At 44.5% G+C, this 14,581-nt stretch overlaps 1 protein-coding gene across 1 annotated transcript in view; it reads left to right on the forward strand.

Moving 5' to 3' along the window:
- Positions 1-1,153: 1,153 nt before the first annotated feature.
- Positions 1,154-14,581, forward strand: part of LOC132658165 (procyclic form-specific polypeptide B-alpha-like) — a 381,003-nt gene continuing 367,575 nt past the window's right edge. Inside the window, exon 1 of the mRNA XM_060402075.1 lies at positions 1,154-1,402. The gene's annotated coding sequence lies outside the window, so the exon portion shown is untranslated. The remainder of the gene's footprint in view (positions 1,403-14,581) is intronic.

Below are 14,581 nucleotides of genomic sequence, written 5' to 3' on the forward strand. Positions count from 1 at the left end.
GACTGTGAGATGGTAGTTTCTCCCTAATTCCTTAGAGAGTGAGGAAAATTTGCGTTAACCTGGGCCTGAAAGTGAGATAAGAATAACAAATCAAGCAATAGACAGGGAGAAGAGAAAACATTAAAAGAATCAGTGGTCGCTTGATTTAGATGTTAATGTCCTTTTGGGCAATCCTTGCTTTGACAAATACCAGTGGAGAACCGTTGGTCTGGAATATGGTTCGATGGCCTAAGAAGTTTAACCCATAAAAACAGGTTACTTTCCCTTGTGGGCAGGGCAAGGGAAGTAGAGGTGCTCTAGAGAACAGGATCAGTTTCTACTGATTCCTTCTCTTAAGACAGTCTTGGGGCTCCCCTTCACATTTTGTAATCATGTTTGGTGGTTTTTTTTATGTTCGATTACTTAACTGATTATGTCCAAAATCCGCCTTTCTTCTGTTAAATTGAAATTGCTTATAAGGAGAGGAAGATGACTATTTTATTCACATGTGAATATGAAACAGAGCAGGACCCTATGGACCTTCGCTGCTATGTCCTCAGCCTACCTTTTGTCTGTGGAAAAGCTTTAGCCAAAGAATAAGTTTAATCAGAGAAACGAGAAAATGCAGAAACAAAGGAAAACAGTCTAAAAAAATTAAATAATAAAAATTCAGTCATTAAGTCAAGGACTTTTAGTTCCTTCTTAAGGACTATAGAAACTCTTCTGAACCATATCCGGGGAGCTGTCTTACAGATACGGAAACGCTCACCAGGTGGAAGAAGTTGACTACATGATGAGCAGACTGTAGCCATTACGGAAGCTGCCACAATTCTGAGAAACGGCCTCAAAAGAAATGGAACAAACTGAGCCTGGAACTGAAGATTAACTGTACTTAAAACAGGTAAGATAACACTGGGCCGTCGACTAATGACCAATTTCAAGATGACTGTCAGAGCTGACTGCTGTTTCTGCACGTGGCTTGCACCCTCACCCTATAAAGACTCTTGGCCACCGATTGATAGCTGGGAGTGGGCCTTTGGACAGGAGTCTGCCCTCCCACCTAGTTTGCCGGCCTTTGAAATAAAGCAAACTTTCTTCCCCAGCAACCTTGCCTCTTTATTGGCGTTTGAGATTTTGCTAACCGATTTGGGCGCCCACGTGAGGCTGAGCTCTCGCGATATCTGGCTCCGCGGGGGGGCAGAGCCGCCACGATGAAGCCTCGCAGGAGAGGCTGTGAGGCGCCGCTGCTCGCGGCTCGCTGGCCAGGAGGGGTTTGAGGCGATATTCCTAACTGCTGCTGAAACCATTTGTTCCGGGGATCCTCCCTGTTTTTTACCCCTGCTTGGCACTGACTGCCAACCTGTGCTTTTCCTTGGTGGAACGGAAAGACACCTCTGGACAAGCTGACCAACTCCAAGACTCAGTAAGTCCGACTGGCGTTGGTGCAGCCGGCTGACTTCTCTTTCTAGCACTAAGTGCCATTTGAGCATTTTTGCCAGTGGGTTCTGATGTGTATCTGCCGTCAAGGCCCATTTGTGCTGGAAAATGTTGGTTTGGGACTCTGCATCCTCTGGTTTTTTGTGACAGGGTTTTGTGACAATTCTGGCTTCTGCTGTGTGTGGTTTCATTTGTATGACTGGTATTTGTGTTGCCTTTTGTAAAGTGGGGAATTCAGGTTCAATTCATTAGAAAAACTTAAGCTGTGACACTATGACTATGAAAAAAGAAAAATGATTTTTTTCAAGCACTGTGTGGCCACCAACATTATTCTTCAGGGCTCCCCTGGTGCTCAGTGGTTAAGAATCTGCCTGGCAGTGTAGGAGACATGGGTTCAGTCCCTGGTCCGGGAAGATCCCATATGGTGTGGGGCAGCTCAGCCGGTGCACCATAGCTACTGAGTGCATGCTGTCTAGAGTCCAGGCTCCACAGGAGAAACCCCTGCAACGAGGAGTCGGTGCTCCACAAGCAGAGAGAGCTCCTGCTCACAGCAGCTAGAGAACAGCCCGGGCACCAGTGAAGAACCAGCACAGCCACTAATAAAGTGAAAGCGTAATTTAAAAATGTTATTCTTCAAGCTCTGGAGAAAACTGGTTAAAGAGAAACTCTTTTGAAAATCCCAAACTGGTTCTTTTTGCATCTGTAGTTAGAGAAAACTAGCTTCATGACATAATACTTCCTTCAAAATTCTAACTCTGAGAGAACAAAAATATACTTACGAGAAAGTCTGAAGTTAACTCTTACCATGTCCTTGAAACAAACAGCCCACTTTGCCTGACACTTCAACCTCAATTAGTAAAACTTCAAGCCAAGGAAGGGAGGAGGGAGAAAAGATTTGAGTTTATTAATAAACACCCATCTTGTTCCACATTAAAGAGAAATTGTGTTACGAGAAAAGTGTAGGTTTTCAGAAGTTACGGAATATGTTCTCAAGTTTGCCAGTCAGAAAATGGTGATATAACAAATAATTCAGTTACTTGTTTTAAGATATTCAGGGGTTAAAAATTGTAATATTAAGAAATGATGAGGGAAGCATTTTAGTGTGTGAAGCAAGTAGGATATGCATTGCTGGCGAGAGAAGAAATAAAGACGAGGTATTTTTGTGGAAAAAAGAACAATACTTTTGTCTTTGGCTGGTTGCTTATGCATAGGGGGAAAAAAGCGACAAATTAATATGGATCCAGAAAATGATTTGTGAAAAAAAAAGAAACTCTGTTAAAAGAATTTTGTATACTCTCAGAATTAAAATGGATTAAATTTAATTAGATAAGTGAATTTTGTCATTAACAGTAAACTGATGCAAGACTGATTTTGGTTTTCTGTCTCTGTTAAGAAAACAGTTTTCCTGGAATATTGAGTTGCTTTTGATAACGGATTGTAGGTTTTTTTCCTCTATGAGTATTCCAGAGGGTCCGTGAGGCATTTCAGAGAAAAATATTAGTAAAAAGTTTTAACTCTAATGAAAAGCTATTGTTTTACTTCTAACTATACTTTTGATTCCAATGTTCAGGATAAAAAAAATTGATAAATCAACTTCTAGTGAACTTGTCATAGAGTGTAATTACTTATGATGTGTATCACTGCTGGCTTTAAGTTTACCAGTTGAAGCACATGTCAGAGCTGACTGTGCTGTCTCTGCATGTAGCTCCCTCCCTCCATCTGTAAAATCTCTTGCCCACATCACACATCGTCACTGTGATGGCATGGCATCAATGCATGTTGTTAGATCACCAGGCCATGTTCTAAAATGCCATGTTAGATCGAGATGTCAAGACCATGGCATGGCTAAGATCTCACATGCCATGGGGCCAAAAGGGTTATGGGAATCAGCCTTTCAACATGAGTCTGTGCACCTACCGCCCCTACCCTCTCTGCCCTGGTTGCTGGCATCCAAAATAAAGCAAGCTTTCCCTTTTTATTAGCTTTCGAGCAGTGAGCAGCCAGACCCCACCTTCAGTAAAAAAATATTTTGTGTATTTGTAATTTCTGTATTTAGTGTCCAGAGAAAAACTGGCTTTCAATGATGATCCTTGCCCTCCTGCATGAAGAATTTAAATTCACTTAAAACCATATGGCTCCAAAGTTTGGACCTTTACACTATGCAGTTTGAGTTCCCTCTTCCCAGAGTCTGGACTCTAGTCATAATCCTGGACCTAGGACAGCCAACAAGGGCTTAATAAATATTATATATAAATATTTAATGAATCATTATTTAATAAATACTTACTGAGTAAGTAAATGGGGTTTATGTTATGAAAACATCTGGAACCTTTGCCCAGATGAGGATTAAACTTGTCATCTAACTAAGCCTTTCCAACTACTAAGTCCAAGCCTTCAAAACAGATCGACTCTAGATGGCTTTCACAGTTCAGTACTCAATCATGCGTGGGCATGGATGCCTCGTTATTGATTCCACATGTGTGTGGTTGCGAGTCTCCAAGGTGATTCTCCCCTCCTGGTATTCGCATGCTTATGTGGATAGGGCTCACCTGTATGACCTTCAGGGAGTCACAAACATGGGGGAAGGTGGCCTCCGAGGCGGGTCAAAAAAGACACTGAGGCTTCCGCTTGGCTCTCTTCTGGGCCACTCGTCTGGGAGAATCCCACCACCGGCCATGAGCCCATTCAGGCAGCTTCCTGGAGAGGTCCACATGGTGAGCAACTGAAGCCTTCTGCCAACAACCAGCTCTTACTTGACAGTGTGTGGCTGAGATCACTTGGAAGTGGCCCTTTAGCCCTAGGCAACCTTCAGATGCCGAGCGCCGGTCAGTGTGTTGGCTGTGACCCCAAGAGACACCATGAACCAGGACCAAGTCACTGACAGATTTGGATCCACAGAAACTGTGTGTGATAATAAATGTTCATTGTTTTAAGTTACTGATATTTGATATGTGACAGGCTTGTCTCACTGAATAGATTATAAGCATCTCAAAGAAAAGAGTAATAGGACTTACCTGGAGTTACAGTGGTTAACACTTCCAATTTCCTGGTCAGGGTGCTAAGATCTCGCATGCCATGGGGCCAAAACAAAACATAATATGGAAGCAATACCATAACAAATTCAATACAGACTTAAAGTGAAAATGGTCCACATCAGAAAAAAAGAGAGAAAAGATCCATGTCTTTTATTTGTCACAGTGACCGGCATGATATTAGGATGATACTAGACAAAGTAAACGATATTACTGCTTCACAATTACCTTCTAGTCAAGTCAACAAGTATTTAATACCCACCAGACACTCTTCTAGGAGCCAAGAAAATCAGTAAACAAAAAGGCATAAATTCTAGTAGATTAAAACATATGTAATAAAACTAAAGTTATGGACCAGGGCAATGAAGATAGGAAGCTAAGAAGAAAAATAGAATGAAGACAAAGGATGCTGTTTTGTATATCTGACTTAGGGTATCAGGAAAGCTTTCTCTGGAGACTTGTGTGTGCATCTGGGAACTACAAGCTCAGATCATCGAGATGGATAGTGGGGCACAGCAAGCATGGCTGAGGCCAAGGTATCTGTTGCAGACTTCGCTAGTCAGTGAGTGAGTGTCTGACGGCCCATCTTCACATTTAAATCTCTCTCTCAGAGGCTTGGACCCCTCTTTCCTTGGTTCTTGAATTTCAACAGGACACTTGATAGTGGTTTATTTTACATAGATCGGCTTATGTAATTGAATCACTATGAAAGCCTGTCAATATGGCTAATGAGTCAAAATAGGCTAATGTTAGTCAGAAGAATAAGAGAGTTCACAGATCACACACTCTTTCATGACTTCTGTAACTTGAAGCTTTCTGACTTCACTGAAGCCATCAGCACCCTCAAATAAGTTATATAGGTAGTAACACAAATATGTCTGTGTGTTTCTGACCCAGAGGGAAATGATCTGCTCAATCAATATACATTTATCAAGACGTAAGTTTTCAGATTGACGTGTAATTAGCTCTCCCAACAGAAGAACAAAATTGTTTTTGAAATGTTCTGTCTGCTGTAGATTTCACCCCTTCTCCCTCTCGCTGGAAGAAACACAGTGACTGGAAGGATCACTGGGTGATGGGTCCTCCCCAGGTAGCAGGGTGATGGTAGTGTCTGTTGTTCAGAGCCAGCTAAGTCAGTCGCTCTCACATCTCAGCTACCTCACTTCAGAGAGACAAGCATGTCCTTATTTAACAAGCTGCCACTCCTCAGAGAGGCGTGATGCCCAACTGCAACTCACATCTGATATTAAAATGTTCAGTCATGGAGCTCCTGCCGTGTAGTGGCGGCAGCTGGCATTCTTCTTTATAAAACTGATTGATTCACTTGCTTTTTACTATTTGCTATCATTGTTTATTATCTGCTCCCTTTTAGCAACATATTCTTGGCAAATTAATTTATTTGTGCTTTAAATTCCTAAATGCCCTTAGAATACCAGAGTGAGTAGCCATTTCCATCTCTTGAGGATCTTCCTGACCCAGGGATCAAACCCGGGTGTCCTGCATTGTGGGTAGATTCTTTACCATCTGAGCCACCAAGGAAGCCTTCACTCTTTGCTTTAATTCTGCAGAGCAAGTTTCACTGAGAGCTTCACATAGAGGAAGTGAGAAGTAGGGTAGAGAGAAAGAATGGAGGAGAGGAAGCCAGAAAGAGACAGAGACAGAAGAACCCCCAAGTGTGTGTGTGCGGTGTGTGGTGTGGTGTTTGGTGTGTGTGGGCGTGTGTGCACTGTGATGTGTGTGGATGTGGTGTGTGGAATGTTTATGTGTCTGTATGTGTGGGGTATGGGCGAGAGACTGGAGAGGTCACCATTGAAATGTAACCAGAAGGAAAAAAGACAACTATTTACAGACTAGGATCTGTTTGTGAAAAGGAAGAAGAGTACTTTTTAAAAATACATATATATATAAAGAAAGTAATTACTGTGTGTTTTTTCTTCTTAAAAATAATAGAGCATTCAAGTTACAAGAGGCAGAATATTAGAGATACATAAGAGGAAATGCTCTTGGTGAATAGGTTATCCAGAAACCCACTACTAAACATCTTTATCAAAGCAAGTTAATTTAAAATATTTGAGGACTAGGCATGAGTTGCATCATGTATAATTAATTTTTCTCATCTCTAAGTGCATCTACTATATATCACAGGTTATAAAAACGAGTTTTTTAGGAATCGCCACAGAATTTTGTATTAGCCTAGTTATACCTAGACAAAAGTATTTTTGAAAAATCTTTCTTTGGTGCATATTTAATTATGATGAAGTATTTATGGAGACATTTGGATATGATAATAATTTACCCCCAAAATTATTTTAAACTTTGATGGAAAGCAAGAAAATAAATTTGGAAATGTAAAGAAATTTCAGTCTTTCTTAAAAATTGTTTTTCATGAGTTATAATATGAATTTGGCATAAATGTAAATATATGCTGAAGTCTGTTCATGTTAGATTGCCCAATCCTAAAAGATATTTGATTTTAGGACATTTTTTCTTTCGGATTGACAGAACCTTTAGAATTTTGTTCAAGTAATAAGAAATTTAAATAGTTATTGCTCATTGAAATGATTGTCTCTTAACAGCAGTTTTAAGAGCATTCAAGGGTACTTTGAAGAAAAAAATTTCAAAAGTCCTTCAAATGTTTAACAAAGTGGTACAACAAACAAACAAAACAAATCTGTAAATCCTTTTAAGTATTTTCTCCCAAGGATTCCTTTCTTTTGAAAACTCTCTATTTCAAAGGAAACTTAATCTGTGTGTTCCTGATTCATTTATACACCTCAGAGTCATTTCAAACACCAACGCATCTTATGAACCTTTCTATAAACCTTTTCAAAGATATTTTTATTTGAACTAGAAAGTCATGTTTTGTTGGCACTAAATGGAGCTTGGGGTACGGGAGAGAAAGTTAGCTCGGAGCCCAAGGGTTCAGGCGACTCTAAACAAGGTCAAGGTCACTCTTCTAGTCTCACATGAGATCGAAGTAAAGAATAGAATGTTCACTGTGTAGAGCATTTGTGAGCCAAAGATTTTTTAAAAGAAATAAAGTTCTCTTGAAGCCTTTAAATATCTAAAGCTCCAAACAAATTCTGCACAAAGTAGAAAATAAGTTGGAGTTGGATTCGATTGGTGTGTGTCTTAGTAATTTTAAAATTTGGAGACAAATATGTTTAAAGCCCATTTTTGCTAGCTTGTGTATTTATGTTGCTGACTGTCTGAGCTGGGGTTTTCCCCAGAATTAGACAAGGTTTGGGCTCGCGTAGTTTATTTGGATGGTGCCTCTAGACAGCACGCCCAGATGGCTGTGGCAGCAGGCCTGTGTGCTGTCAGCGGGTCTCCACAGTGGGCAGCTGGAGCTTGGTTTTGCTGGGGGACTCTGGGAGCCTCTGTGCCCCCAGGGGTGACAAGGCTGGGGCTTTCTGCACCAGTTGTCCTGGCCACTGGTTGAGGACCACTTCTGGGGCTGGTACCCCAGACCCCCGGCCCACCCGGCCCCAGAATGGAATGGATGGTGTGGACCATGGAGATGTGGGCGTGCAGATAGCATCTGTTCCTCTGACACACCTTCTGTTTGTTTCAGAGTAAGTTCACCGTGGGAAATCAAGGAAAGCTTTATTTAGGTCATTTTCCTTCCTTTTTTAAAATTCCATTTGGCCGTGCTCCGCAGTATGTGGGGTCTTAGTTCCCCAATCAGGAATCAAACCCAGGCCCCCTGAATTGGGAGCGCAGAGTCTCAACCACTGAATAATCAGGGAAGTCCCTAAGCCATTTTTCAAGCAGAAGACAGTTTGTGGTTGGTGGAAGTCATTTGAAGGCCTTAATTATGTAGAATTTAAAAACAAAACTCAATGTATATTTACTTTGACACTCCACTGTCCTTTACGTAAGTGATGATGGCTACCGTTTACTATGCTCTTAGTATGTGCTTGGCTCATAGCATAACATGAAATCCTCATGGGCACTCAGCGGGGTGCCTACTTAAAGGTTGTGATGAGGCTTTGCCATGACCTTGTGAAGGGTGCAGAACGCTTGAGATGAGGCTCGAGCACAAGGGAACAGCAGCTGCCTTTCCAGGCAGAATGATCAGCTCCCAGCTTATACCTGGAAGATACCTTTTATAAGAGGATAGAACTGTTCTGTGATCAATGGGTGGTAAACATCTGTGGTAAGGTGAAACAGTGGTTAATAAGAAGTCCCAAGAATGGGTCAATGGGTGCCAGAGATGACAACAGATTCTGGTCTCGTCATCATTTACTTTTCTTGATGCCGACAGTGTATTTGGAACTGAGTGGGTGTTTACTGATCATACAAAGAGGTGGGCTTCTCAGGTGGTACAGTGGCAGAGAATCTGCCTGCCAACGCATGAGATTCAAGAGACGTGGGTCCAATCTGAGTTGGGAAGATCCCCTGGAAAAAGAAATAGCAACCCACTCCATGGATAGAGGAGCTTGGCAGGGTACCATCCATGGGCTGGAAAAAGAGTTGGACACGATCTAATGACTTAAACAACAAGTACACAGAGTTACAGGCTGAAGGAAGATCACTCACTGTGTGTCCCCCAAGGCTCTGCTGCCTGCCCCTGGCTGTTTGTTCCTGATTAGGATGGCTTTATCTGCCCAGAGGAATGGGACTTTCTCTAATTCACACACAGGAGTCACTGAAGTTAACAGTAGCCCTGACTTTCTTAATTCTCCTCTGGCCATAATCCTAATGCTAAGTGCTTTTCTTCAAAATCAGGACAAAATTGGAGATGCCTTTGTGGTTCAAATTATTCAAAGAAACAACTTTAGCTTCTAAGATAGCTTGTAGGCCCCAGCTCTCCTTACGCTTACCTTTTTGTGTTTTTTCTTCTGACTCTCGTGTTTTGGTGCAACCCTGTTTTCCCTCAGAATGTTGCCTCTGCTTATTCCTCAAGTACTTGAGAAATACACTTGAACTTGAGGATACTAATGTATGTTACCTTCAGTTTTACTGTCCATCTCTCACTGTGACCAAGTCTGGTTGCTTACAGCAAAAGGACCTTAACTAATCCATTAGCCTAAGATGTTGTGCAAAGAAACACCAGGATCTCTTTTTGCAGCTCCAGCTGCAAAAGTTTTTTTTTTTTTTTTTTTAAATTTTAAAGAAAACACCAAAGTAGTCTTGGGGTATTAGCAACATGAGGCAATTACAGAATCCGCTGCAATAAATGGCCAAGGTTATGGCACCCGTAAAGTTTAATTTGCATTCTGAATATTGTGATGTGTTCACTGAGAATGCAAAGCAGGCTCCGCAGACGTGAACAGCTAAATTACAGAGCATTTCAGGATGTCTGTGATTCACGCGAAGGAAAGAGGGGGCTTGGTAGTGCAAGGCTGGCCCCCACCTTCAGCTCCTTCAGCAGGACACAAGAGCAGATGGCCCCCGTGGGCTGCTCTTGGGGGAGCCCCGTCACCAGATGGTCGGATGTAAACTGGGCCTGGGTCGCACCACAGCCAAGTGGGTTATCTGGGTCACTTGGGGGGTTTATGTAGAGGGCCAGGAGGCTGATCAGGTTGCTGTGCCTGGAACCCGCTGGCAAGAGGATGGAAATGATTTAGCCAATTGCACCAAGTACGTGTTATTCCAAGTCACCCTCTGAGAAAGCGAGTGGGTGTCACGAAGAGTCTCTGAAATTGGATGAGGGCCTCATTGGCAGAGAAATAAAGCACATAGGATACTGCATTCCCAGATCAACAAGATGTACCGGACTCACGCTCTTACACAGGGGAGGGGGATCTAAGCCCATCGCAATTCCATACGCCTCCCAGAGCATCCCTGGCACATTTGCATTGTTGGGGGCCGTGGAGGGGTGGAGGCCAGGGCCTGACTGATGCTAAGGAGCTTCTCTACCTGACTTTGTGATGGGTTCCTGCTCTTGCCTCCCTACTCCTGGGCACCCTCAATGTGTCAGGGGCCACAGAGCACACTCGAGCGGTGTCCTTCCAAGATGTCTTAGTTCCATGCCTCTTGGCTCTATAATGGCCACAAGCACAGTGGGTATCAGGTTGAGAAAATCAGCCAGAATCATTTTTTAGTGAAACAGGGTGGAGTTTTAGGACTTTAGGGGAGAGCAAGAGTGAGAGTGGCTAGAAGTATTGCAGCCTCCTTTCCTCCCTGGAGACGTGACCCAAGGGCAGCTGAGGCTCCTCAGTTGACTAAGGAGTCCCAAGTGTGGTCCCCGTATCCCTGCATGTAAGTGGGGGCAGGAGAGGGTGGAGAGCAGGGCTCTTCACCTGGGTCTGCAGCTCTGAGCAGCATGACTGGCCATTCACTCCAGAGGGACTGTCCTGGAGCCTTCCACTGATTGCATCACTGAAGGTGAGACCAGGGCACCAGCTTCAGTCCCTAGCAGTTCCTCCATCTCACTGAGACTAAAAATGTCCCCTCACATCTTTAACAAGTGCACTGGCATAACATTATTTTAAAAGAGGATTTTTTAACAGAAAAGAACCAGACTCACAGAGAAGAAACTAGTGGTTACCAGTGGGGAGAGGGAAGTGGGGAGGGGCTAATGTGGGTGGGGACTGGAAGGTGCAAACTAGCATGTGTGGAACCAGCTCTAGGGCTGTGTCCTGCTGCGTGGGGAATACAGCCAGTCTAGGGTTTTGCAGTGGCTGTGGGTAGGGTGTCACCTTTGGGAACTGTGGATCCCTGTGCTGTGTGCCTGCAACTTGTATGGGATTGTGCAGCACCAATACATCAATAATAAATACATACATTAATTAATTATTTTACAAAGAGGACTTTTTTTGGCAGGAATTTTAGTTGTAGGTAACTTCTGTAATAAGGCGGAACACACTGCACTCAAGTCCATACCAACTAGTTGTTCACCCTGTGCTTGAACAAACTGTCACATCATCCCCATTATCTTAGGAAAAGGTTCTAATGTCTTACACCTTAGTTTTCACACCTCAGTGAAGCGGTCACGGGTTGTTCCTTGATCTCTTTCTACCCTGATACGGTTAGGTATTCATGTAGGTTAGGACTGCAGTGGGCTGCACGTAACAGAAGCTGAGCGAAGCTGACCTGAACAAACAGGGCTCTCCTTTCTGTCATGGGTGGAGTGGCTCTGAGATGGGCTGCAGCTCTGAGATGGGCTGCTGCTCTGTCTGGTTTGGGGCCGGGATGGCAGGGGCAGGGATGGGGCAGTGCATGCTGTGCTGTGAAGCTCTTTGTTGTAGCACGTGTCGCATAGTACCAAGGTTACTTTCGAGGCAAGAATAGGGCAGTTACATCTACAACATTTTCTCAGGAAAATAGAGGCTTTTCCAGAAGGTTTCCATCTGCTTTTCAGGTTTTTTGTGTGTTTGTTTTTTATTGGTGGTGTTGCACGCATGCTCAGTCGCTTCAGTCGTCTTCGACTCTTCTGTGACCCTACGGACTGTGGCCCAACAGGCTCCTCTGTCCGTGGGATTCTCCAGGCAAGAACACTGGAGTGGATTGCCACGCCCTTCTCCAGGGGAGCTTCCCCTGGAGACTGAGAGCTTCCCCAGGTTTGGCCCAGGGACTGAACCTGTATCTCCTGAGTCTTCTGCATCGCAAGTAGATCCATTACCTCTGAGCCACTGGGGAAGCCCTTCCATCTGCTTTACACTTATGTCTCGTTGGCTAAGGTGATTGCCCTGTCCCCTTACGGTTCAAGGTTGGCTAGAAAATCTGAAAATGAGACTGTCGTGTTTGACATATTCCAGTAACAGTCCACGTTCTGGGGCTAGGCTTACTCCCCCTCCCCCAAGTATTAGGGTTCTGAATTTTCAGGTAGAACGAAAAAAAAATGAGTGTTGGGGGGCTGCATCACAGGCTATGTTCCTCCAGAGGCTGATCATGAGATAAGGTCACCAGAGCAAAGGGCTTACTTGGGAGGTGATCCTGGGAAGCACTGACAGGAGATGGGCAGGTGAGAAAGTGAAGGCAAGGATGCCAGATGTGCATTAGTGAGCAGGTCAGTACCGCAGGCACTGGGGGCTCAGGACAGCTGAGGATGGCTGTGGACTAGAGTTGCCCCACCCAGGAGTGCAGGGCCACAGAAGCTGGGGCGCTGCTGCTTCCTGTGCCCACACGTCACTGGTGGGGGGCTGCTGACAGGGACAGGGACTGCCTGGCACCTCCAGCCGCCACACGTGCAGACCAAGCACCGCCCTGAGCACACAGATGCTCGTAATCCCAGAAGCCAGGCCCCAGAATGTGGATGGCCAGGGCCAGGGCTGGGGCCTGCCAAAGGACCGCCTGCACCCGCCAGCATGCTCATGAGGCCAAAGGACCGCCCGCAAATGCCACCATGTTCACAAAGCCGAAGGACCGCCCGCGCCCGCCGCCATGCTCACGAGGCCAAAGGACCGCCCACGCCCGCCAGCATGCTCATGAGGTGCTCAAGAACACTTTAATCTGATGAGCATTATTGCGGACCTGCTACTTGCCAAGTACTCTGCAGGATATTTACTAATCGATTTGCTCTCAGATCGACTTCCTTGACACTAACGAAACAAGTGGTGTCTGCACTCAGTTCTTTTATTTTTATTTGATACTGGAGTATAGTTGATTAACAATATTGTGTTAGTTTCAAGTGGACAGCAAAGTGATTCAGGTATTGCTTAGATGTAGAATCTAAAAAAAAAAAATGATACAAATGACTTATTTACAAAACATTGGAAGGACTGATGCTGAAGCTGAAACTCCAATACTTTGGCCACCTGATGCGAAGAGCTGACTCATTGGAAAAGACCCTGATGCTGGGAAAGATTGAAAGCAGGAGGGGAAGGGGACGACAGAGGATGAGATGGTTGGATGGCATCACCGACTCAGTGGACACGGGTTTGAGTGAACTCCGGGAGTTGGTGATGGACAGAGAGGCCTGGAGTGCTGGGGTTCACGGGATCGCAAAGAGTCGGACACGACTGAGCGACTGAACTGAACTGAACTGACTGATTTTAAAACAGAAACAGACTCACAGACTTAGAGAATGAATTTATGGTTACCGGGGTGGGGGGAGCGTGGCAAGAGGGATAGGTTGGGAGATTGGGATGGACAAGCCCACACTGCTGTAGATAAAATAGATTACCAAACCTACTAATAGGACCAAACCTCCCAAATAGGACCTACTGTCCAGCACAGGGAACTCTGCTCCCTACTCGGTCCTCAGATCTTGACACCCTGTAAAGTGCACCTTCCTGGTGGCTGGGACCCTGACCCTCCCTGACTCGACACTGTGTATACTTCCTGTTCCCGTGGTGAAGGACTGGTCTTGGAACACTCTGTCCATGTACATTGTGCAGCTCTTAGGAAACAAGCTGTTTTATTTAATGAAATGTTCAGCGTTTCAGAGTTCTGCTTTGTCCTGAAGAGCAGACATTTACTAAATAGTCCATTAGATGCTTGCAAGGATGAATGCCTCTCTTTCTTATTCTAGAGCAGTGATTTACTGCAGCGAGCTCTCTGGCATTATAACCGTCATTGTTCTTTTCTTAATAATTAAAGTCAGGAAGTGACTATGGTGAATAGAGGTCTTAGCGGCAATCCTCCCTAAGGTGTTGTCCTCAGGCACCCGCATCAGCAGAAGAATGCAGTCAACCCGCCATCCCTGTTGGTTTTACTCTGGGATGAGGGTCTCTGGTGGGCTAACTCTGATGCTGCCGTAGTGACTGTTGTGCTTTCAGGCCCCTTTGCTCCCTCCTCCTGGGTTCACCTCCTGCTCTTGCTCTCAGTGATTGTGGATTCCTGTCCAGCATTCAGCTTGCCCTTCTTCTGCTGTGGCAGGCGTGTGGTTGGGTGGAATGGACCCCCAGCCCAGATCCAGGGCAGGACGGGATTGGCTTACATCACTCAGATTATCACACTTGGTTGGCTGTGGTGATTCATTCCTGGGAGGGTGTGTGACATAATGGAATCTAATCATTGTGGAGCCAGGATGAGGACAGAGATGTTATGGCAGATAAGATGGATCTGGGAGATCAGGAATAAATTAAGCAGTGCCCGCCTGAGTCTGTGCCAGGAAGTTATATTAATGCCAGACATTCTAGTTCCATGGACCAATAAATGCCCTTTGTGTTAAGATAGTGGAGTTGTGTTTTTGTTACTTGCAGCTCAAAACATTTTTACTGAAACTGATAATTCATATTCCT

Source organism: Ovis aries, chromosome 19 (genome assembly GCF_016772045.2).
Source record: "Ovis aries strain OAR_USU_Benz2616 breed Rambouillet chromosome 19, ARS-UI_Ramb_v3.0, whole genome shotgun sequence".
Lineage (NCBI taxonomy): Eukaryota > Metazoa > Chordata > Mammalia > Artiodactyla > Bovidae > Ovis > Ovis aries.